The sequence below is a fragment of the Monodelphis domestica genome, chromosome 2 (assembly GCF_027887165.1).
Source record: "Monodelphis domestica isolate mMonDom1 chromosome 2, mMonDom1.pri, whole genome shotgun sequence".
Lineage (NCBI taxonomy): Eukaryota > Metazoa > Chordata > Mammalia > Didelphimorphia > Didelphidae > Monodelphis > Monodelphis domestica.
The window spans coordinates 3976213-4001891 of record NC_077228.1 but is presented as its reverse complement, the minus strand read 5'-3'; positions in this window follow the sequence as shown (position 1 = coordinate 4001891).

Here is a 25679-nt window from a genome sequence, read left to right as displayed (position 1 = left end):
GCCGCTCGCCTATCGCGCCACTCGGGTAGCTGAAATGAATTCTCCGAAGACTCCTCTTTGGAGGCGAGCAGATGGTCCGCGCGCACGTGTTGCCGGTCTGATTGTGCCGGTTCTGAATAATTGAAAGTCCCAAATCTCTGCAACACAACTCTATTCCCATTTCCCAGTGCAATTCTTTCCCTTTTGCCTCGGAAACTCCTTCCTTCTCTTTTGACATTTGGCTGCAACTTGGCCCATTCTGTGGCGGCTCCATTGTCACATGGCTCCGGCTGTTCTTTGTTACCTTTCAGATAAGTGCGCCTTCCGCACACCAAGATGCTTTCAGGAACTCTTCTGCCGCCGCCCAGCCGCAGAGCGCTCTGTGTACATAAACAGCACATTAGCCAAATGAGGCTGTTATCGCAGCTCCTGTTGGTCGGCTTGGCACCTGCTTTAGCGCGGCCCAAATCGCTTTGACAGGCATGAGGAGGTGCTCAGTAACATGCTGGGGCTGCCATGTTGGTGGAGGAACAGCCAGAGCCGACACCGGACGTTGGCTGCTTTTGCAGGTAGACAATGAGAGCTTGTTAATCTGCAGCACATTCCCTAAGCGCATTCGGGCCTGCCAGCTTCCTTTGGACAGGGCAGGCCGGCCGAGGTTACAGGCAGGTTCCTTTGGATCCTTGCAATGTGGCCTTCAGTGCCCTGCCCCCAACGCTCCATCCAGGGTCGCTGGATCCGGGCTGGAAGTCAGGCACTTCACTTTTGTCAAGCAGCTCCTATACGCAAAGAACTGAGTAAAATTCCAGGGATGCAAATGACAATGTCACACACACACACACACACACACACACACACACACACACACACACACCCTTTCTTATTCTTCAGGGGATCACAGGCTGAGTGAAACGACATGGAAACGCTGTAACCAAACAAGGGCTGCACAATATAAGCAGGTTAAATGAATGAGGAACAGAGGCAGAGGCCAGGCACTGCGCTGCACAAGGAGCAGGAAAGGCTTCTCTCTCAAAGCAGCCCGGATTCCGAGGTTTTCTAGTGAGAGGATCAGAGGTAAAGGTAGAAGAGATTGACCCCCCCTCCCCACTTTACAGGCAAGGAAACTAAGACACAGAGCCTCAAGCACTTGCCCAAGTCCTCATGCTAACATTTTTCTGATGCATAATGCCTGACTTTATCTGCCTCGACTCCTCCAAAGCCAACATTTTACTGAAATGGAAACTAAAGTCTGGAGAGTTTAAATGATTTTACCAAGGACTCACAGGCAGCAAATACCCAAACCAGGACTCATATTCAAGTTCTGCACAGATCAGTCTTGATACTCGAAAGGAGCCCAGGCAGTCTGATGGAATGCTGGAGAGGGTGCATGACTTGAAGGAAAGAATACACAGGTTTGAATCATCTTCCATATTTTCACTAGCTGTGTGACCCAAAGTTGCTTAGCATCCCTCAGTCTCAGCCAAACACAACTGGAAACAACTGAGCAACAGTAATCTCCCTGTGTAAAAATAATTGTAATACTATATTGGCCATGTATAACTGCATCTACGTACAAAAGGGTGTACATGTATGTGTGAATACAGCCATAAGTATACGTATCTATGTATGACTATATTTGTAGGGAGGTAGAAGATAGGGAGAGAGAGAGAGAGAGAGAGAGAGAGAGAGAGAGAGAGAGAGAGAGAGAGAGAGAGAGAGAGAGAGAGATGGATGGATGAATAGATAGATAGATGATTGGATAGAAAGATAGATTCTCTCTATAAATGCCTAAGAGAGATCACACTTTAGTTTTGAGACCCACATTGAACACATCCTGACAATATTAATTCTTTTAATTATTCAATGTATGCAGAAAAAAAGGGAAAATACACATAAATGGTAGCCATTTTTGACAAAACTTCAAGTTCTCTTTTTGAATACTACTTGGAAACCAGACATTCAGAATGCCTGAAGAAAGTCCTAGCAGAAAGTTTTTGGCTTCCTCAAACCTTGCCCTTGGGATTTAGGCAATCTCTATGCAGAATCAACAAATAAATAACTTTCAGGAGTGTTTTGTCTCTCTTGATTTCAACAGTTCAAGGAATGAGACTTCTGGCACATCTCTTGGGAAATGATTCCATAATCCAGTGGGTCACACTGTCAGGAAGCTTTTCATGATGCTCAGTCTAAATTATCCTCTTTTTTTTTCACTCTAGTCCAATGTTCCTGCTTATTCTCTCTCTGAGGAAATCGCTAATGATATCTTCTTCTCAGTAGGCAATATGCCTTTCAAATGTTTAAAAGTTTCCCATTTCCTTCCTTAAGTCTCACTTTTCAAAGAGTCTTCATAATATACTTTGTTTGTTCAATTTTAAGCTCTCCTCCAACTTTCCTTTCTTAATGCAAGTGAGGTCAGACAAGACTAGAGAGGATGGGAGATGGAATTAAATTAAATTGAGTAAACAATTATTAAATGCATACCGTTCTCAAGGTATTCTGCCATGTTCTGAGAACAGAAAGATTAATACCAGTGAAGTCATGCCTACCTTAATGAACCAAAGGAATGTGAAGAGAAGGCAAGCAGAGGTTTGTGGGGTGATGGGCACAGACCTAGTTTAAGAAAAAGCACCAGATTTACTCTTTGGATGAAGACAGGAATGTGTTGGAGCAGAATTTGAAATATTAAATACCATTTGTGAAAAAAAAATATGGGAACAGGAAAACCAATGTTTTACAGAACAAATGAGTCCAGGGCTCATTTGCCAGGAACCAAGAGTAAATTAAAGAAGCATAATATGAAATAATATAAAAAATTGTGTGGTTGCTATATGGGGGGTTGAAAATCGTATATTTTATTTTAACAGTCAGATACTATGCTCACTAGCAGCTTCCTCAACTCCTGAAGAGCTTGTTTTTAATACAGCAATTGTTGTTCAGTCATTTTCAGTCCTGTTTGACTCTTCAAGACCTCATTTGGCGTTTTCTTAGCAAAGATACCAGGGTAATTTGCCATTTCCTTCTCCAGCTCATTTTACAGACGAGGAGACTGCCATGACAAGGTTAAGTGACTTGCCCGGGGTCATGAAGATAATAAGTATTTGGCGTCAGATTTGAATTCAGGAAGATGAATTTCCCTGATTGCATGCCTAGCTCTCTCTTCACTGCACCATCTAGTTGCCCCAATCTAGAAATACAATAATGATTTCCCACTACTTTGGGAGGCATTTAGCTCTGAAATTTCATGAAAGTGAACCTAGTCTTCATCACCCCTTTTGGGTTCTGCCCTTTTCTTTGAGGTTCTGAAAATACATAACTGTCCAAGAAAAGGCTATTCTAGTTTCCACAGAAGAGCCTTTCCATGGGAATAGACTACCCAAATGGCACTCCAACAGTAGAGAGGAGAAGGATCCAATGATGGCCAACGTGCCTCAGCCCCTTCCTAAAATCTGACTCAGGTTGTGACATTTTCTCTTCTTGAAAAAAAAGAGGGATGTCACCGAAATGAGGTATCTGAATTCTCGTTGCCTCCTTTTGGCATTCTCCTGCTGTTCCTGCCTGACCTTTTCAGTATTCCATGCAGTAGTTCGAAATGGCTGCCCGTTGCACTCCTCTTCCTATTAAAAAGTAAACTAACCTGTGGCAAAGACTGAAATGACGGGCCAGTTGGAATAATTTGGCAAATGTCACTGTGGTTCCATATACCAGCCCCACCTATTTCCCAGTACTTATTAAGCTTACATGTATATTATAAAAACATGTATCATATATTATACACATGTGAAGACACAGACATAGGTTAATGTAGCCCTTTGTACATGTATGTACATGCAAGCATTCTACACATGTAAACATGCTTGCATATATGTATATACACACATGCATACACACAGATGTATGATATACAGAAGCTAGAAGATAAGTCTCCTCCCTGGATCTAGTCCTTACTTGATAGCATGACATTATTGGTATAACAGCCTCTGAGCTGTTCTTATCTCAGCATGATGGTAGCAGTGACAGTTGCCCAAAGTCACCATCATGCCATCTTTTCCAAAGCTTTCCCCTGCCCACGACGCTCCCCCATCCAGAGGAATCTAGCCTGGCTCCTGGCTCTTTGAGCCTGTCCTACTTTCCATGCCTCAGCTCATGAACAACACCTGGGATGGGCCAAGCTTGAGCGGAGGGACTTTTGTGCAGCCTTTTCACCTGTTCCCCAAGTGTTCTGGTTCTAACAGCCTCAGGGATCTTTTCCAACTTGCAGCTGCCTCTACACTATTAAAATCAGTTTATAATCTGTAACTCTATCAGCACCAAGCCCAGAGGCCCAATGTGGGCTCCTTGAGGGCCTTAATGAATGGGACTATTTGTTCTTTAGTTCCCTTCTTTCTCGCACCTGGTACACAGGCTGCCTTTGATCAGCCATTGCTTTATCTATCTGACCTGTGAGTTCATTGGCAAAGGGAACTCCCAGTGGGAAAGTTCCTTCTCCCCTTGGAGATTGTCAATTTTTCCTGGGCTATCATTCTTAGAGGATGGCCAATGGCTCCGAGTGCTTGGTCAAAGTGCAGACCTGGGTTTCCCACTAAGCCAAGGCTGGCCCTTTAGCCATTCTGTCAAGCTGGCTTGTTTCTATGGGACTAGACAAAACCTCTCCTTTGCCTCCAGCATACTCAGTGTCCTCTGAGAACTGGAGCTTCTTTTGTATTGTGGCTCCTCAGCCCTGGTGTGTCTATACCTTTGTGAGTCAACTTAGAGACACGGAATTCTCCGGTGCAAAAGGTAAAACTAGTTCCAAGAAGAGACGTTGCACTTTCTGTTTCTTCAGCAGCGGGCTGGGGTCCTTCCCTGTGCTGGCATCAGCATTGCCATTATCAGTGGACGTCTGGTCTTCAGCCTTCTCTCCACTGGCAGTAGATCTCAGTCTGGTGACATGTCAAAGACGGGGCGGCTGAATTCCTGGGTCCAGTCTGGAACCCAAGCTGGATCTGAACCAGGAATGCAGGGACCGAAAAGCTGAGATCTTGCCTTTTGGAAATCGAAGCTCCGGCTGAGGGTTTTAAAAGCTAATATTTTGTGACATATGCAAATAACATACTTGAATGCAACAATCATGCAAAAATGTGTCTATTCTCTTTATATTTAGTACCTGGGAGTACCTAGGGACCCAGCTGCTGCCTGAATGCCCGACAGGAGGAATAATGAATTTAAACAAAGGGTGGCAATTTGATACCAAAATGTATTTTCTCCTGGTATTATGTGGAATCATTTTACAAGTATCTTGGGATTTGTGGGACAAGAATAATGTATATTCAAGCCAAAATTCTATTTTGTATAATACTGCTCATGTGGTGGGGCTTGGGGATGGGGGTGGAAAGCCACTTGTTTCTCAGCCTTTATTTTATTTCTTAATACCTTCACTCTCTGTCACAGAATCAATATTAAGTATCAGTTGCAAGGCAGAAGAACAGTAAGAGCTAGGTAATTGGGGATGAGTGACTTGCCCAAGATCACATAGCCAGGGAGTGTCTGAGACCAGATTGAAATACAGGACTTCTGGCCTCAACACCTGGCTCTCCATCCAAACTTAACTTAAAAAGGAAGACTACATGATCATATGTGTTCTATCCACCTATCCTGCTCTCTGATAACTCCAATGAACCTGGGATGTCATTAGTTATCTTGTGCCTTCTGGCAGGGCAAATACCCGCCCATCTACACCTCCCTGTCCTGTAAAATATGAAATTCACCAAAGTGAAGCCTTAAGGGACAAATGGGGCATCTCTCCAATGTTCTGGGGACCTTCCCTCCTTTGCCTTCCATCATAATCATACCAATGGAGCACATAGGCTGTCTCTCTCAAAAGCCATTTTGTTGCCATTGTTGTGGATCTTTTCCTTGGATGGCATCCTGTGGGAGGATAGAGACAGTGTCTATACTGGCACTTTGATTTCTATAAGGAATTCCATGAGAAGGAAAACTCATCTGTCATTTTGGGTGTCTTCTTTTCTGCAACTTCACCTTTCAAAGAGTTGCCCAGGTCACTGAGTGTGTCAGTATTTTGCCTGGGGTCACATAGCTGATACATATGGGAAACAGAACTCCAATCCTGGTTTTCTTAGATCTAAGGCCAACTCTAGTGCAATGCAGACAGCTTTGGGCTTACGTTCAGAAACATTGGAATTCAAATTCATCCTAATTCCCTGATCATAGTCAACTTAGTTTGCCTCAGTTTTCTCATCTGTAAAATGGAGATCTTTTTTTTTAATCTTCTACTTTTATTTCTTAAATGTTTTTAGTTTTTTTAGTTACATATAGAAATAATTTGTGACAATTTTTTTACATCATAAAATTCAAATTTTCCCTCCTTGTCCTTACCCTTCCCATGCAGTGAACAGTTCAATATAGATTATACCCATACTTTCATGTAGTTCATTTTTCATATTGCTCATATCACGATAGAAGGAAAAATAATGGAAGATGGCATATTTTGATTTGCACTGAGATCTTAAGAGTTCCTTTTTTGGCTGTGGATAGCATTTTTCATTATGAATTGTGGTTCTCTTATAAACTTGCTTTGCTGATAATGGTTTAGTCCTTCATGTAAAATGGAGATCTTAACGTCACCTATTTTCTAAGGTTGTTCCAGAAATCAGATGAGATAATATCTACAAGTCCCTCTACAAACCCTAAAGTTATACCCAAGTGTTACCTGTAATAATTATTATTTCACGACTTCCTCTGTATCCATGGAATGCATTTCCAGTGTTGTTATTGTTCACCAAGCATAATAGCTAACATTAATATAATATTTTAATTTTGGCAAGGAGATTTGCATTTATTATCTCATTTGATCACCAGAACAACCCATTATCCCCATTTTACAGATGAGAAAACTCTAGGATCCAAAGATACTTAGTTGAATGTCCAGGGTGCCATACTTATGAGAAGTAGGATTCAAGGAAAGCTCAAGACTCAATCTAATCTGCTCCCTAGGTGAAACTTTTATCAAGTCCACTCAGGGATTTTTGAGAACAAAAAGGAATGGGCAAAATCATGAGTAAGTAAATATTGAGAATCACTATAAAGTCATATCACCTATTATAATTGCCACAACTTTCCTAATCTGTTATTTTATAGTAGCTAGCATTTGCATAGCACTTTACAAATGATATAACATTTTCTCCTCACAACAACCAGGGGAGGGAGGTGTTATTTATCATCTCGATTTTATGGATATGGAAATTGAGGGAAATATAGGTTATGTGACTTGTCCAGGATCACCCAAGTTAGAACTGTCTCATTCAATGTTGGAATCCCTTTCTTCTTGATTGCTGATCTAGCACTCAATCCACTTTCCCACTCAGATCTCAACAGGAAAAATTACACAACTGCCATTACCCCACTTTACACATAAGGAAACTGAGGATCTAAGATAAGTAGAAAGCAACAGAGAGAAATAGATCAATTCAATGAATCAACAGATATTTAGTGAGCACCTTTTGGGTGCCGGCGCCTGTGTGATATGTCATGTGCACTGGAGATAAAAAATAAAAGATTAAATCAGTCCCTAATTCCAAAGTGCTTATCAGTTACGAGCTGGAGACAGCGTGTACACATATTAGATGTTGTTAATGGTACTGGTGCTGGTGGTGCAGTGGCAGTCCTTCATTTTCAAAGAGGTCCAATGACTTCACAGAATGACGTCTCAACTTGTGTGTGAATTGGATTTAACTGAAGCAGTTGCACAAAGTCATCAGCCTCCCTCTTTCTTCCAGGATCAGGACAAAAAGTCAAGAGGACTAGAATTCAGGGGAAGTGGGGGCATCTCCGAAGCCTGCTCTAATCACTCAACAGGAGATGCTTCAGCAGCCTTCAGAGACTAGAATGAATTGTTCTCATCTGCCCATGCTGCTGGGGGAAGTCTTTGCAGGATTGTGTCACCTTTCCCAATTGATATCTTGAGCTTAACAACAATAACAACAAAAAATCATGCTCGATGAAATTTGAGGAATTATGGAGCATTTCCCCTCCAGCATCCCAAACTGCTCACTGATGTAAAAACTCATTACTCTGAACACCAAGATTTTCTTGATAATGCTGTGAATTTCTGGCACACCCTGAAGTCAGGAAAATCACAGTATCATCAATTCAGAGCTGCAAGGGACCTTAGAGGCCTTCCAAAGTAGGATCCTCATTTTACAAATAAGGAAACTGAGTCTGCCCAGAGTTACAAGGTTATTATACTTCTGAAGCAGGATTCACACTTCCAAGTAGCTCCATAGACAATGAACAGTTGATGAGTGAAGGCAGATCACAGTATCTTTCCAAATATAATAGCCCTCTACTTAGTCTCTAACCTCTCCCCTCTCAAACTATCTCATTCTCTCTGCAAATATCAAAATAAAGTCTTGACCATGTTCCTTTCCTCCTTAAGATGTGTTAATGGGTCTCTTTCACTTCAAACATTTTTAGTTGTATCTGACCCTTTGTAACTCCATTTCAGATTTTTTTTACAATGATATTGAGGTGATTCATTGCTGCCTTCTCCAGGTCATTTTACAGATGAAGAAACTGAGACAAAACAGGATTAAGTGACTTACCCAGAGTCACACAGCTATTAAATTTTCGAGGTTGGATTTGAATTCAAGAAGATGAGTCTTCCTGACTCCAGGCCCCATGCTCTATCCTCTGGGCCATCTTGCCTCCCTTATGGCTCCCTAATCCTTCTAAAATTTAAACCATACTCCACAGTCTCCGTCTGATATTGAAAGTCCTTCACACTCAGACTACAGACACTTTCCTTTGCTACCCATCAGATTATTCTTTGGTCCAACCAAGGTGGGTGAGCAACAACTCACCAAACCCAACAGTTACTGCATGTCTTACCTGCATGCCAGAGTTTTGCCAGTCTGATCCCAGCTATTCATAAGAGTCGATTAATAAATCCCCAGTGTGATCATTGAGAGCAAAGACAAGGCAAACATTTCAAATCAGGGTTGGGTTTCTTGTTTGGTTAATTTATAGATTTAATAAAGGGATGGGAAAAATGTTCATAACACAGATGAAAATTAAAGGTGTTTCCAGCTTATGTTTGTTGTCATTTCTTTGTTTGTCTTGAGAGCTGGTTGTTAAACATTTGCCAGGCCATCCCTTTTCTGTGCCTTTGTCAGTTCATCTTTTCCTCCCTGCATGCTGGGCTGGGTATTCTCCCTCATGTCTCAACTTCTGCTTTAGAAGAGTGGACATTGGCCGGAATCCAAGATCAGTCCAAGAAGCCCCTCTGACATGAAGAGTGTCCTTCTTCCAATTGTCCTCACACTCCCCTACCACCACCTAGTTCAAATCATTTTGTACTACTTCTTCTGCTTCAGTTTACTTCTCCCAATTATCTTGCAACCTCCTCAAGGCTAGAGATTATTTCCTTGTTGGTTTCAAGTGGTCAGACCTATCTTAACACCTTGCACAAAGCACATATATAACAACCTTGCCTTCTGTCTTTGAATCAATACTAAGTATTGCTTATAGATAGTAGAGCAGCAAAAGCTAGGAAATGGGGGTTAAGTGACTTGTCTAGAGTCACTCAGTTATAAAGAGTCTAAGATCAGATTTGAACTCTAGACCTCCCATTTTCAGTGCTGGCTCCACCTAGATGCCCCATTTAATAACATTTTAGTGACTTACCTAATGGAGGCACCCAAAACCTGGAAAGCAGGCAGGAGAGAAAGACCATGGCTCTTCTTTTGGAACAGGCTTTTGCTTGTTAATTGTTTGCTGTATGTAGGAAGTATATTGACACCATTACAAGGATTCCTGCCATATTCCTTTGCCACTAGTTGCTTTTAGGTAAAGTCTTCTTAGCGTTACTAAATATCTAGTTTGTGTAACGATACACAAAGTACACCACCAGGTCCTTGATCAGATTTATAAAATCCAATCAAAATATTTTAGGAGAGAGCTAAGGAATAGGACTGTGATGTCTCTAGTAGAGTGAGCTGTCAGTTCTGGAAACTCCCTCTACCAATAGCAATAAGTCATTTCTCTAGAATGTAGAATCTTCGCTAACTGCCCAGAACACTGAGATGTAGCATGACTCTCTCAGCATTGAAGACCCAATGGGTAGGAGAGGTAGTATTTAAACACATGTTTTGTTGTCAGGAGCAGATCTCAATAGGTTCACATTACAAGATGGCTTCCATGAGACAATTAGACTTGTATCTTAGAAATGTCTTCTATTTCTAAATCATTAAATATACTAAGTGGCTACTAGGGACCAAGGACAGTGACAGGCCATGGGGAAAGGGAAGAAGTACCTGCCCTCAAAGTTCCATTGTATTGGCAAAGACCATCTAAACATCTCTAGGCACAGAAGGAAAAGAAAAAGACCCAATACAATTATGGCAGGAGGGCCATAACAGCTATGGACATTAAGCATAGTAGTAATAATTGTTGTTTTCCCCCAATAGAATGCAAGAGACTCAAGGGCAGGCAGGAAAGCATCACTTAAATCTTGACCCCCTAGCACTGAGTACAGTGCCTGAAACAAAGCATTTAAAATGTGCATTGAAGGAATGAAGGAGTTAATGGATACACAATTGGAATTACACAACTTGACCTAGGATCTTCAACTACCATATATGCAAGAAGTCTCTGTCTGTATCTGGAATGGAGCCATAAAAGGGGTCAATATACTTTGGAAGAGAAGATGCCACTCTACTCCAATAGAAAACCACATTAATCAGGAATCCTTTCTCAATACCTTTCCCTGAAAATTACATGATGAATTATTCAGTGTTTATTTAATCAACCAATTAGGAGATATATTAATTTTAAATAAAAATAGAGCACTTAGCATGTAAAAATTTTATATAACTGATAGGTTACAATTATTTGAAATGTCCTAAACTAGACTGATATATTGTATAATGAGTTAGGTCTTCTCTGAGAATGAGCCAAGACCTGTCAAGTGACGTAGCTAGCCTTAGGATGTGTGAATATGAGACATTTTGTCAGAAATATTCTCTCTTTCCTGACACCAGGGTACCATTTTGAAAACTGCCACTTCAACATGCTAAATGATACCCCCAGAGACCCCTGAAAGTGGAAATGTGCTTCTGAAAATCTAATTTCTGCTCTGGGAATAGTTTACTCACTGCCAAGACCTGACCTCATGCACTGTATTTTCAAATACCAGCCAAGCAATGGATGTGAAAAGCCACACTCCCTGTTTTACCCTTTGAAACACTGGTCTCCAATTCACTTGTGTACAATTTTAGTGAACCAGATACCTTGTTAAGGAGCTGGAACTTCAGTGACATTCCATCTCAATGGCTCTTTGGAGAATTTATGATGTGATGTGACTCAGAGTCTTTTAATCAGTTCAGGTGTTGCCACTTATGATAAATTAAGTTTCTGCCAAGTTTTTTCAGCCCGCTTTACAGCCTTGATACCATATAAATCTTGTCCTTTTTTCATTCAGCTTTTACATTGTGAATTCATAACAGAATAGGGAAAAGGGAGGCTCTAGGAAGCAGCCTATCCTCATGCTTGTTAAAAAAAAATCTATTGCATTTTTTTCAAAGACCTTTCAAAATAGCTTTTGTCTTGACCAAAATGGAGATGAGTGCTGGTCCATTACCACTGCTCCAGCTCTCCTGAGGAGGAATGTCATTATTATCAATTCTCTTAATGTGACTGATAAGGCATTTCAGTTTGGTATTAAATATAGTCTTTGTCACGATCTTTGGGGGGCATTTCAGAAAATGCAAATGAAAAGATGAGAGTGAAGGGTATAATAAGCAACTCAGGTCAAGGCTATTGCAAAGTTTGGAATGGACCAAGGGGACCATTGAGCAAGGCAGGATGTTATTTGGATGGTTGGGAAAGTGGATAGTAAATTCCCTTTACTTTTATTTAACCTTGGCAAATAGCCCACTTTCTATCTAATTACAGAACTACCTGCTTCCCATTTACCTCTATCTCCTACTTCAAACCAATTTGGCATACACTTTAGCTGTCTGTGCCTATCAATTTTTTTAGGCTTCAGCACTGAAATAGACTTTGGAAATCATATAATATAATTCTATCATTTCAAAGAAAAAATTGAGACTCGGAGAGGGTCAAGGACTGCCCCAAAGTTACAAGTAGAAATTAAGCACAGAGATCAAGGTACAAACTAAATCTCACCCATCCTGAGAGCTGGAAAGGATCAAAGTGGTCACCTGCTTCAACTCAGAGCCAAAAAGAGATCTCCAAATATACCCATAAAGATAATGAAGCTGGAAAATCGTCATCTAACATCTGGTTTGGAATTGCTTGTCTTCTAAAGAAACATTATCCTTTTATGGTTAGTTATCTTAGAAATTCTTAGAAAGCTTTCCAGTATTGAACACAATCTTTTTTTTTTCTTCTTTTTCTCCTCCATTCATTTTCCTGTTTCAGCTTTCTGGAACTATACGCCCCCCCCCAAAAAAAAAAAATAACTCTCATCATAATGCTCCAGTATTTGAATCCACTTAGAGCCCTCTGATCCTTCGGCTCTTCAAGATAGATATCTTCAACTCCCTCAATGGATCACTTAAAAAATCATTTCTCACTTGTATTGACTGACATATGGCAGGGACTCAAGCCCTTAAATATCCAGGTTACCTTCCTTTGGATGCTCTCCAGGTATTTGTTTCTGAAGGAAGGAGTAGTCTACATCACAAATATATATATATATATATATATATATATATATATATATATATATATATATATATATATATATATACCTTCAAGCTGGGTTCTTTCACTCTGAACTGAAATTAGCCTCCAAACTGAATTCAACTGCCCTGAACTTGTTCCTTTGCTTCCTTTGAAAGAGATTTTTCTCCTACGTCACCTACCCTAATTTTTCACATTTACCAATCACAGTAGACGTTTTTCCCAGGACTGCCCATTCTTAGTTCTCACCACTCTTTAGTTCTCACCTTCTCTGGGTAGACTAAAACTTCACATCTCTCTTGCTAAGCTCACCCTTTGTAAGTTGCTTGACCTTTTAGTGATTAATTTAACCTTTACAGGTACTTAGCACCCTTTTGTATTAGATCTAAAAATAGACCATCTATCTTAGGGTTTTAATTTAGAAATGGAAGAGCTATACTTGAATTCAAGCTCTGCCCCTCATTGCCTGAAATGTGACTTTGGGCAGTCACCTGATCTCTTTGATTCTCAGTTTCTTTATCCAAAAAATGAGAGTTGAATTAGTTGATGTCTAACCTCCCTTCTGTGTCAGCTAGGTGGCACAGTGAATAGAATGCCAGGCCTGGAGTCAAGAAGATTTGAGTTTAAGTCTAGCCCTCAGACACTAGCTATGTGACCCTGGGCAAGTCACTTAACTTGGTTTGCCTTAATTTCCTCATCTGTAAAATGACCTGGGGAAGGAAATGGCAAACTACTCCACTATCTTTGCCAAGAAAACTTCTCATAGAGTCACAAAGAGTTAGAGATGACTAAAAATTAAACTCAAAATCCAGTTTTTTTCTTCTGAATTCAAAGTGATCTAACCTTTCCTATACTTCAGAATATTGTTATAAAGTTAGCAAATTGTATTCCAACATAGCCAGTGCACTTTATACAAAGTGTATAGAAAAGATGTAATAAAAATAGTGAAAAAAGGCCAAACTCAATTACTGTGATTATGGCAAAGACTTCCTCAACATACTTGATTTAATACTTGAACACAATATTAACCCTGTTCCCCCACTACCACCAGGAATGCAGGCAAAACGAAATCCCACCCTCAAAGGGATGATGCTCTATTGAGGTTCTCAGGTTCTCCTCTGTGGTATAGCCTTAGCACTCCTTCAGAGCCGTGAAAGGATTGCATTTAGTCACAATACTTTTCTAGATGACTCTTGGTGTGCTAATTATGGCTTTTATGTTTAGGAAACAATACTGAGTAAACTCCAAGTAGAATTAAAATTCCGATGGAGAATTCATGGGACATTATCTCATCTCTGAATTCAAAGTAATTTACACCTGCTCACTATCAAACATAATTAAAAGTGGGAGCAAAAGAGATTTTGTGACATCCTCCAAGGTACAAGAATTTATGTCTTAACTCAGCGAGAACAAGACGTGCAATTACTACTCACTTCAAATTCAGGATGGCCTCAAAGTGGGAAAGGGGGATGCCGGTGGTAGTTTCTCCCGCCAGCTTCTACTCCTTGAATTTGACTCTGCTATGCCACCAGGGGGAAAAATCCTCACCAGAAAACTTATGATTCTTCAGTAATGGATCTGCCAATTCCTCCACGGTATACTCATTTCCACTAAGCAGAGGGCTGAAGGGCAGAGTAAAGAACTCCTCTCAAAGCATTTGTATGAACAAGGTTCTCAGAGCAGCCAGCTCTTCATTGCCCCTTAGCTAGCATGCCCCTAAGAATAATACACCTCTTCAAGAAAGGAAACACCCCCCTTCCGCAAGATTCCATTAGTTTGGCTACCTCCTGCTCATAAGGATCCTGAGTACCCTCTGATCCTCTGAGGAAAGGGCTGAAGGACAGAGAAAAGAGCATCTGTTTTACTCATCTTCCTCTCTAGTTCTTTCTTCATTTCTGGCCGGCTTGCCCTCCTTTTATTGTAATATAACAGCCTTCCGAGCCTTGACTCATTTGTTTCCTTCTGTAGGCTTTTTTTCTCCCATTAGATTGTAAGCTCCTTGAGGACTAAGACTTTTTATTTCCTGTATCTGTACATCCACGGCTTAGCTCAGGCACACATTAGATACCTAATCAACAGGTATTGAATAACCCATTGGCAGTTGATATAACTTTCAGGTATACTAGGCTGTTTTCATGACTTAACTAAACATATATCACATATGCCAGCAGAGAAAAACAACAACACTGATGACAGTGATCTTTGCTAAGTAATTGATTCAAATTAAATTAAGTGGAATATACTGGTCATTATATGAAATCTCATGCACATATTGAGGCGCTGGGAATGGAAGATTCCAGGGTTCTCCATTATCCCATTAAAATATATAAAGTCACAGGGCACAAGAGCTGAATAGTGTCTGAGAAGGCATCTAGTCCAAGCCATTTATTTGATTTACTTTTCTACTTTCTAATTTCTGTAAAAATTCAATGGCCATTTCAATTTCTCAATTTCCATCCCACTAAAACCACAAGAAGAACTAAGAATTTTTTTTTTTACATAATGCTCCTTTTCCTTTTTTCCTTTGATCTCTTTGGGATAAAGACCTAGTATTGGTAAGACTGGGTCACAGTTTATACCCAGTTTTGTTATCTTTTGGGCATACTTCAAAGTTGTTCTCCAGAATTATTTGACCAATTCACAACTCCATTAACATTTCATTAGTCTACTTGTTTGTTTTTTAACATCACGACTACTTTTTGTCATTGTCCTTTTCTGTATTTTAACCAAACTGATAAGTGAGACTGGCATCGTAGAGTTATTTTAATTTGCATTTATTTATTCATTAGTGATTTAGAGCTTTTTCCATATATTATTTTATTTTTATATATTTCATATATTATTTTTCATATATATTTTTTATTGATTTCTTATGAAAACTACTTATTCTTAGCCCTTGACTATCAATTGAGGAAATCACTCTTTTTTTAAAAATTGGATTAATTCCCAACATATTTGAGAAATATATCAGTGAAACAATGTAAAATTTCCTGATCTAATAGAGGAGGCAAACTACTTTGGGTAAACAAGATATATATTTAAATAGATGAGAATATTGTGAATACATCATTTTAGCAAAGCTTTTGCTAAGGTATCTCAACCTTTCTTTTTGAGAAGATGGAGAACTATGGATTAGAGGATAATGAAATCCATTTGAACCAGAAATGGTGGGATGGACACATCCACAGATTAACTTTTTTAAAAGTTCAATATTAGTGGAATAAGAGGTCTCCAGTGGAGGACCACAGGAATCTGTACTCAACAAAACGCAATTTTGTTCTTTTTTCAGTGACTTGGATGAAGTATTATTTCACATGAATATCAAATTTGCATAAGGCATAAAGTTGGGAAAGACAGCTAGCATAGTAGTTGACACAATCAGATCAGACTCCTTGACAGTCTAGAATTTGGAGCTCAATCAAATTAAAATAAATTCAAAAGGAAAAATGTAAAATTTTGCATAGTTACAAAAATTAAAAAAAATATGAACTTTCCAAATAGGAAGAAGTCATAGAAGAAAGTATTTGTTCTGCAAAAGGAAATCTCAGTTTGAAGGGACTTTTGATTTTGTATAGAGTAAAATATAATGTGGAAGCCACAAAAGATAATGTGAACCTTACCTGCATTAGGGAACAAATATCTTCCTGAAATCAGGACGTGAGAGTTCCCTGGTTCTCTGCCCTTGTCACAGCACCTCTGGGGGAGGTGTTCAGGAGAGGCCCTACAGTTCCAAAGGATGCTAATGAACTGGAGAGTGGTCTGTGGAGGGCAACCAGGATAGGAAAGGCTTTGATTCCATGACATGTGAGAAGCAGATGAAGGATCTGGACATGTTTAGCCTGGAGAAAAGAAGATTCAGGGAAACATGATAGTTAGGCTAAAGTATCTGAAGAGCTGTCATGTACAGGAAAGATTTGATTTGATCTGTCTGGCCCGAAAAGGCAGGACTTGGAACAATTGGTAGATGTTTCAAAGGGGCCAATTTATGTTGGAGGTTAACAAAAAGTTCTTACAGTTAGAGCTACCTGAGGGAATGGTTTGCCTCAAGTGGCGACATGTTTCCCTCATCTGAGATGGTGAAGCAGAGACTTAACACCACTTTGAGGCAGCCTGGCAACAGGTAATTAGCAAGCATTTACTGTATGCCTTCGTCGAGCATTTCCAATGCTAAATGATGAGGATGCAAATGTAAGAAAAAAAGAACGACAGGCCCTGACATCAAGAAGCTTACATTCTCATGGGGGAAAAACAACACAGAAATGGAGGTTGAAAGGATTGGGAAAATCTCTCTTCAGGGGAAGAGCAACAGAAAAATAGATTGGAATGAATGGGAAAGCGAAGGAAGGGTGGCTGGCCCAGCCCTACACAGAATGTTTCCCCTTGGGAGGACTTGATCAATAGGAGAAGTGGGTCGGAGCAGAGATGGGGTTTGAGTCAGAACTTCCCAGTGGCTGAGGTGAATTCCAAAGAGTCAGAAATATAGACATATTAGATAAAATTGGGATTCCTTCATATATGGAATAAGCCAAATAGCAACTGAGATTTGTTCCAATTCACATTCTATGTATATATTTCTCACTCAGGAAGAGACAACCCAATGAAGAGTAGGGACAATTTTGTTTTTGTCTTGGTAACGTATCAGCTCGAACAGAGCCTAGCACTGATTAGGTGTTACTTAGTAGAGTCTAGATGGATGACTGGTTGACAGATGACATCATTCCTTAGGTCCCTTCTCAGTTAAATACTCTCTGATTCTAGTCAAAAGGGGAAAGTAAGGAAAATGTAATATCTTCCTCATTTTACCCTTTGTAGAACTTTCTTACTCATCATCCTGGTCCAGTGCCAGAGGAAGGAGAAAATATTAGGGAAAACAATCTAGACAGTGTTAGCCAGAGTATGAATAAAGGCAGCATCTTAATTCTTCTATGCCTCATTGAGTATGGAATTTAAGCCCCCACTGTGTTGTCCAACCATTTCCCAATTTTATACAATAATTTCCATTTAGAATATCTGAATCATATCTACTCAGTGGAATTCCTGCAGAGCAAAGTCATTCAGATTACTCTTCCTAATGGGATAGATTCCAAAACTATGGTAAAAAAATCCAAAAGGATCACATCAGGAAACCTCCATTAGGACACATTTTCATCTTTATTGGAATTCACTACGGGGAAAGCTGTTGGCAGATACTTTTTTCTACTCTCATGACTCTTCTGAATGCCCGAGTGTTTGCTCTTTTGCCCATGGTGGGGCAGTGACCATTTTCTCTAAAACTTTCAGTTAACTCGATGAAGCATAAGGCTGCTGCATCTCATTTCTCCCTAGCCATCTCACATATCTATTTTTTCTGAATATGAAACTATTTTCTCTCAGTCCTAATGACAGAGTGACAAGCACTCTGTTCTCAGAATCGTGTCCTCAGAAAAAGTCCATATACTCAGAGCAATCTTCTTTTCTTTAAAACACACAAACCAACAGTCTACATCTGGGGACTCGGTTCTTTGGGCATCCTCACGTGATTTCAGTACAACATTAATTTCACAAATAAACAATGGTCCTTTGCACTGACATAACTAAACATCCAGCAGTGTTGAAATGATCAAAATTATTGCTTTTTCTATTCTCACTTTTTATACTATATAGTGGTTTGCATAGCAGATGTTGCATAGCAGATTGTAAATGAAGACCCATAGAAACGAGAATCAGTGAAATATTATATTGTGCTAGGAATTATAGAGAAAATGTATCCGACTGCTGCCATATCTGGGTGAAAATAAGCCAATGATACTCACAAGGTCTGCTAACACATCATAGATAGATAGATGATAGAAGATAGAGGGGGGGGGGGAGAAATAGATGGGATGTGCATATATGTGTGTATCCCCTAGTTTAGTTAAATTCTTTAGCAGGTTGTAAACTTGAGCCTCAGCAGTAGGAATATGAAAAGAGTAACCTGTTTCCTTCAATATTATTTCCATTTATAGCTGAGAACATTCTTTGGATTCATTATATTCTATCATCCTGCCAATTTCAAATTTACATTATTTACAGTTATACTTTCCCTTTGGAATACATAGTCCCTTGTAAATTCACACTTAAGTTGTGTTTGGAGAAAACAACCAAGATGCCAGTTGTTTTCTTGTAATCCTCCCACAAAAGGCTGTCTAAATATTTTTCAGAGCCCATTTATGAGGTATTAGACATGGGTAAAGCCCTAGTACTTGACCTCATGCAGAGGGACACTCAGAATGTCTCAATTCTTTTGTATATCAACATACAAGACTGGGAGATGTAATAGTTTGGGGAAAGAATACTACATTTATAGTTAGGGGAACTGGATTCAAATCCTCATTCTTCCTCTTACTATGTGTGGGAACTTGGCTAAGTAAATTAACCTTTTGGTATCACCTGATTGAATAGTAATTGCGTAGCTGGATAAGATGATCTTGATGGCTACTTCTGTCTCCTAATATAAGATGCTTTCACAGAGTCAGGGAGTCCCAGAGTCAATCCTTTTCCTGCCACATATTAGCCAGGGGTCTTTGAGGAATTCTTTCAAGTTTTGTCTGATGTGTTATATATGGGGTATTATCTGTTACTGACAAAACTGGAGATCTGTGGCTTATTCTCCTCCTATGTAAGAAGAGGAAATGGGACATGACAGCCTCTGAGGTCCCTCACAGGTTTATATTTTGGATGTGCTGAACAGCTGATCTGATATGAATTTATGTGAAAGTGAAGAAGACCAGTTCCCTGTCATAAGATGAATCTCAATTCTGAAATAGAGTTTAAAAAAAAAGAAAAACTATAATACATCAAACAGAGTAACTGGGCTCTGACATAATGGGAGATAATCGAGTAGTTGGCTCTAACATACAAAGCTCAGGCTAATTAATAAAGATCCCTCTGTTCTAATTACAAATGATTTTGTATAGCTGCATAACTGAGTGCTTCCAATGGACTGCCCATTGTAGCTCGTGCTCCAGTGAAACCTCCTATTTCATCTCGGAATGGTTGTTAGCCAGCCATGGTGATTTAACAACTTGAAAACAGTGTTATTAATTAAGGTTTGATATTTCCTACCAAGTCATATGGTTTAACTTAAAATTAAATTAACATTAAAATAAGCTAGAAAGAAAAATTAATATGCTGTTGACAAGCAGCTCATGTTTAATGGCACACCAAAGTTACAGTTATAACCCTTTCTCTTTTTATTAATTCCATACTTTCCCTTTAAGAAAAAAAAAACTAATAATGATAAATGCTTCATAAATTCCTTTAAGTCCAGTAATTATTAGCCTGGAATGAGAAAGATGGTAAAAAACTAATGTAAGAAATGTTTCATTTACTGTATTTAAATGCTAATTCTGGGTTCTATTTTTACATTTTCATTAATAAGTCCATAATTGTGCTAAATGGGAATATTTTTCAGATGTATTCAGTAAGAAAAGAAAATAGCCTGTTGGTTTATTAAATTATATAAATGCATGAATATAAAAATGAAAAAAGCAATGAATATATAGAATGCTCAAGATTTACCATCTAGAAGGAACCCAGTAAATGTATTCTCAATGAATATGCAAAATAAAGATATCCATATTTTCATACACATACATATATATATCTTTTTAGATGGAAAGAAAAAGAATGGAAAGGAAGGGAAGGGAAGGGAAGGGAAGGGAAGGGAAGGGAAGAGGGAAGGGAAAAGGGAAGGGAAGGGAAGGGAAGAGGGAAGGGAAAAGGGAAGGGAAGGGAAGGGAAGGGAAGGCAAGGCAAGGGAAGGGAAAAGGGAAGGGAAGGGAAGGGAAGAGGGAAGGGAAAAGGGAAGGGAAGGGAAGGGAAGGGAAGGGAAGGGAAGAGGGAAGGGAAGAGGGAAGGGAAGGGAAGGGAAGGGAAGGGAAGGGAAGGGAAGGGAAGGGAAGGGAAGGGAAGGCAGAAGGGAAGGGAAGGGAAGAGGGAAAGGAAAAGGGAAGGGAAGGGAAGGGAAGGGAAGGGAAGGGAAAAGGGAAGGGAAAAGGGAAGGCAAAAGGGAAGGCAAAAGGGAAGGCAAAAGGGAAGGGAAGGGAAGGGAAGGCAGAAGGGAAGGCAAAAGGGAAGGGAAAAGGAAAGATGAATATTGACCAGGCCAAATGGGATCTTCAATAGAAGGCCAGACTTGGAATGAGGAAGTCCTAGTTATAAGTACTATCTTTGATGCAACCTAACTTTTTGACTCTGGACAGCTCATTTAACTTTCAGCAATCCACACAATTCTTTCATATGAAGTTGTATGGTCTTTTGTTGTTATTTGTTGTTTTTTTATATAAAAGTGATAGAGAGCATTTCCACACCAAAAGTCAAGGAAAGACTTATTTAGAATCTACTGTGTCTATCAGGTACTGATGCTCTGTGCTAGCAATATAAAGAAAACAGATAAGACGTCCCTCTTCCAAAAAAGCTCACCATCTAATGGTAAGGCAACACCCAAGTAACTCTTTGTCTCTCTCTGAATGTATGTATTGTATAAGCATACATACATACACACATATGTAAGTATGCACATATGTGATATAAATTATATATATATATGTATATATATATATATAATTAGAATTCATTAACAAAGGGAAGGTATCAGCATTAAGGAAAATCAGAAATGGCTGCTTATAGATGATCTTTTAGCCGGGCATAAGGAAGACCTAAGATATAGGAGTAAAAGAGAGAAAGGAGGGAGAAATTCTATTCAAGGACTATGGTCAGGGGAAGGAAAACAGAGATTAGTGTAAGACAAATGGAGGAGGCCAGTGTGTCTGGGTGACAGAAGATATGGGGATCTTCTAGACTAGAATGGGATTATGGGACCCAAATCACAGGTTAATAGTTTTTAATCTTGAAGGAAGCTCCGAAGAAAGCCCCCCCAATACCTTCATTTTTAGGTGAATTGAGGAGAAGCCAGGAGGTTAAATTACTTGGCTATAGCTAGAAAGTTTCAGAGATGAGATTGGAACCCAGGTCTCTGGTCTCAAATCTAGCATACCTTCCCCCAACCTCCAGCAGTAATACTAGACATTATAGGGGTTAATTTGATCTATATGGAGAGACAATGTCCATCTTGACAAAACCATGGATTCTGTAAGTATTGAAATATGCTTCCCAAAGTTTATGTGGAGGATGTCATAAGGAATCAGGAATGACCGTGGAGATGAACTATGATTGTCCTTCCACTGCTATTCTTAATACATGGAAGGCCAAACTATAAATTTCCTCAGAACAATATTACCTCCCCAAGCAGGAGAAATAGATGAGGGAAGAAGTCGGATGAATTGAATCCTTGGCCTGCTGAAACCCTTGTTCATGATTACCTGCATTTGTCACCTTAACATACTTCTACGGGTTTCACCTGGTTTTTGTCCTGCTATTACAGGATACAAATAAATTGTCTCTCTCTGAGAGAGATGAGTTTTGAATGAACATCTTTTAGGAATTTCTCCCCCATAAGATCGCTGATTTTAAAAATGTCTTTAAATTTGTTTTAAAGGAACAGAATAAGAAATGGCTCCACTCCCCAAGTAAAATGACTAAAATGAAACCCCCCAGATTATCCCGCAGTGCCCAGGTGTCTGATCCTCTAGAAATGCAGAGCGCGCCTTTCTGAAGTGCGGCATTTGGATTGTCCATCTGAGCCTCGGGGCCCAAAGAGGGGGCTGCCCTGAAATAACTCATCCAATTCAAATACAAAAAGTATATTTGCAGAGGTTAAAAACAACTGACTTCTGCCTTCCTGAGCTGGTGAAATTCCAGAGTGTGCCCAGGAACTCTAATAGGCAGCAATAAATCAATCACGGCAATGACATCTGAATTTTGATTTGTGGAGCAGATTTATGGCTTCTTTCTGCTTTGTAAGAACACATACAGCTGCTGAAAAATACACTGTGCGTATGAGATGACTATCCCTGCATGCCCAAAGCAAGGGGGAAGTTAATTAGAAGGGCTTCTAATTGAAGAATGAAATTGCTTTTTCTTCTTAGTGCTTGTCACCTTTCACTTGTCTCCTTCCATTTCTTCCAAAGGAAGAACAGAGTCAAAAATGTCTTCTCGAGAAGAATTTTCTTTGGACGTACCATGAGAAATGGCTAACATCTGTGAGGAAACTGTCGCCATCATACTGTGAATTCCCCATCATCAACGGGGAAATGAGGAGATGCGTCCATCGGTCCTTAAGTTGTGACTAACTGTCTCCTACCTTCTGGCAGTGATGAGAGAGCCCAGGCATGAAAAGATCAGAGGAGACAGTGATTGTCCTGAACTACTGAGTGTACACATGTGTGTGCGTGCGTGTCTACCCACTGTATCATTTTAGTGTTTGTGAAAAATGTTCTTAGTTTTATTTCATCCCAATAATAGCTCTATTCTTATACCCATTTTTCATCCAAGGAAATTGGACCTAAGAGATGTGAAGTGACTTTCCTGGGACCAGAAATGCCTCATTCACTCCAAGGGTCAGGAGTCTCATCTAGTCACAGTCCCACTCATGTTCTGTGCAGGGAGTGGCAGAGAGAGTCCCTCAGAATGGGATGGCAGAGCCACGAGCCAGACAGGTATTGCAACCGCAGCATTCATTAGCAAAAGGTGACCCCCTTTCCCAATGCTTCTGGCCATGCAGCTGTGAAACAATTTGGGGGGATGATATCTTGAGCCCTGGTCAGCTCTCACCAGTGATGAGTACAGACAATCCTTATCTCATCCTCTCTTGTCTTCTCTAGCTTATGGACTTTGAAATCTTATCTGTTCCCTTTAATATAAACCCTCTTAGGGCAGCGAGGTGGCTCAGGACGGTGTGTCAGGCTTTAAATCAAGAGGATCTGGATTCAAATTTGACTTCCTACATTTCCTAGCTGTGTGACCCTGAGCAAGTTACACTTATTATCAATTTTAAGATAGAAGGTAGATAAGGGAGCAGATAGATAGATAGATAGAGAGAGAGAGAGATAGCCTCTCTACTGGTACCTTCCCTACTGCCCCTAATCATTCCTCCCCCATCTAAAACAACTACAGAAATATTTTCCTTGATCTATTCTCAGTTAGCTATAGTCTTATGTCTCTCTCTCTCTTTTTAAAAAATAATCCTTACCTTCTGCCTTAGAATTAATCCTGTATATTGGCTCCAAAGCAGAAGAGTAGTAAGGGCTAGGCAATGGGGGTTAAGTGACTTGCCCAGGGTCACACAGCTGGGAAGTGTCTGAGGCCATATTTGAACCCAGGACCTCCTGACTCTAGGCCTGGCTCTCAATCCACTGAGCTACCCAGCTGACCCCTTTTTTCTCCATTCTCATGGTGGTCTCCACTCTCACTAAAATGGAAACTCCTGGTGGTCAGGGGGCTGTTTTTGTTTGTTTGTTTGTTTTTTTGTTTTTTTTTCTTTCTGTGCTTATTTATCACAGTGTCTGGCAAATTCTATGTGCTTAACAAGTGCCTGTTGATTGACTGACTGACAGAATAATCATCAAAATGAGATCAATAAAAGTAGTCAGTAAGGACTGCTGCTTCCACTCTTGGACACAACAATATATTGGTTTGGGAAATCACCTACAGGAGATCAATTCTCTCTCCTGCTTCTCTAGAATATCCCCAAGAGTCTCCACTTTCAGGGTGTACATGGATCCTGTCATTGACTCTTCATTAAAATCATAATTATCATTTTTTGCCTAGAGGAAACCCAATCCAATATTATTCAGAGATAACCAGGAATGTCTTGGCTGTTCTGAGTAATAGGATGATCGCAACCCACCGTGAGGGACTACAGAGGACCCTGTTATCCACCTTCAGAGAAAGAACCAACCCAAGGAATAGGCACTGTGTGTCCATATTGGTGTGGATAGAAAGCATCAGCCTTATCTAATGTGGCTTGAAAGAGGAGGAGGGAAGGTATCTTGGAACCCACACTGAAACAAATAGGCAAATAAATATGAAAACCAAAGATTGATTCTACCTCCAGCTCGGTGATCCCACAGTAACCCGCTTCTGAAATATGTTGTTTCCCTGCAACAAAAGGACTAACATGATTGTGATTTCAGTACCCTTGAAATTATCCAGCCAAGGGCAAAGCCCATGTCTTCCTTACCTTTGTGATCACTTTCTCCCTTGGTAAATTATTGGTCTTCAGTTGAGTCCCCACTTCTTCTTCAGCCACAGACTTCTTTCTCTAACAACTCAATCTCTCTTTTAGTATTTTAATTCAAGGCAGTTTAAATGTCTTCACCAGAGGCTTAAATATTTGGGTCATTTGAATCTATATTTAAAAAGTCCAAATGAAATAGAAGAACATCGTTTTCATGTGGAAGAGAGATAACATATTTTGAAGCGTGGTTTGGGGGCGATTGATTATAAGGCAGGAATTCCTAATAACTAGAAATATAATATTATACCAACAGGAATCTTTGGAAAATACATATCTATGCAGTAATGAAAGAAACTTCTCAAGGAACCCAAAGCACTATCTTATCCATTGATATTGGCCAAAACGGAGTAACAAAACAAACCAGTAATTCCTGGTTTGACTGTTTTCAAATTCTCTGTCTTGTGATATTTAACAGGGTAATATAATCAGGAGTCAACCAAGGAAGCTCTCTTCAGAAGGTTCCATCATACCTCCATTCAAATTAAAACCTTGAAGATGATTAATTCCAGGAGCTTCTCTCCACTCACCCTGCTGTACAACTTGCAGATCTTCCTACCTGTGTGACCTTGTGGAAAAGACTCAACCTCTGTGTTTCTTTGTTTGCTCAACTGTAAAATGAGGTGGTTGCACTTGATGGCCCCGGAGGTCACTTCCATCTTGCAATCTGTGGTCTTGTGATGCCATTTCCCTTCGTGCCTCCTGTAATACAGAATCGCCAACTTGCTATGGATCTCCTCCCCTTGGCCCACTTTCTTTATCAGTTCATTGCTCTCTCCAATTTAATCTTCCCCTTGCTTGCTTCTGCCCATCACTTTCTTTAATGACCTTTAGAACACTTCTGCCC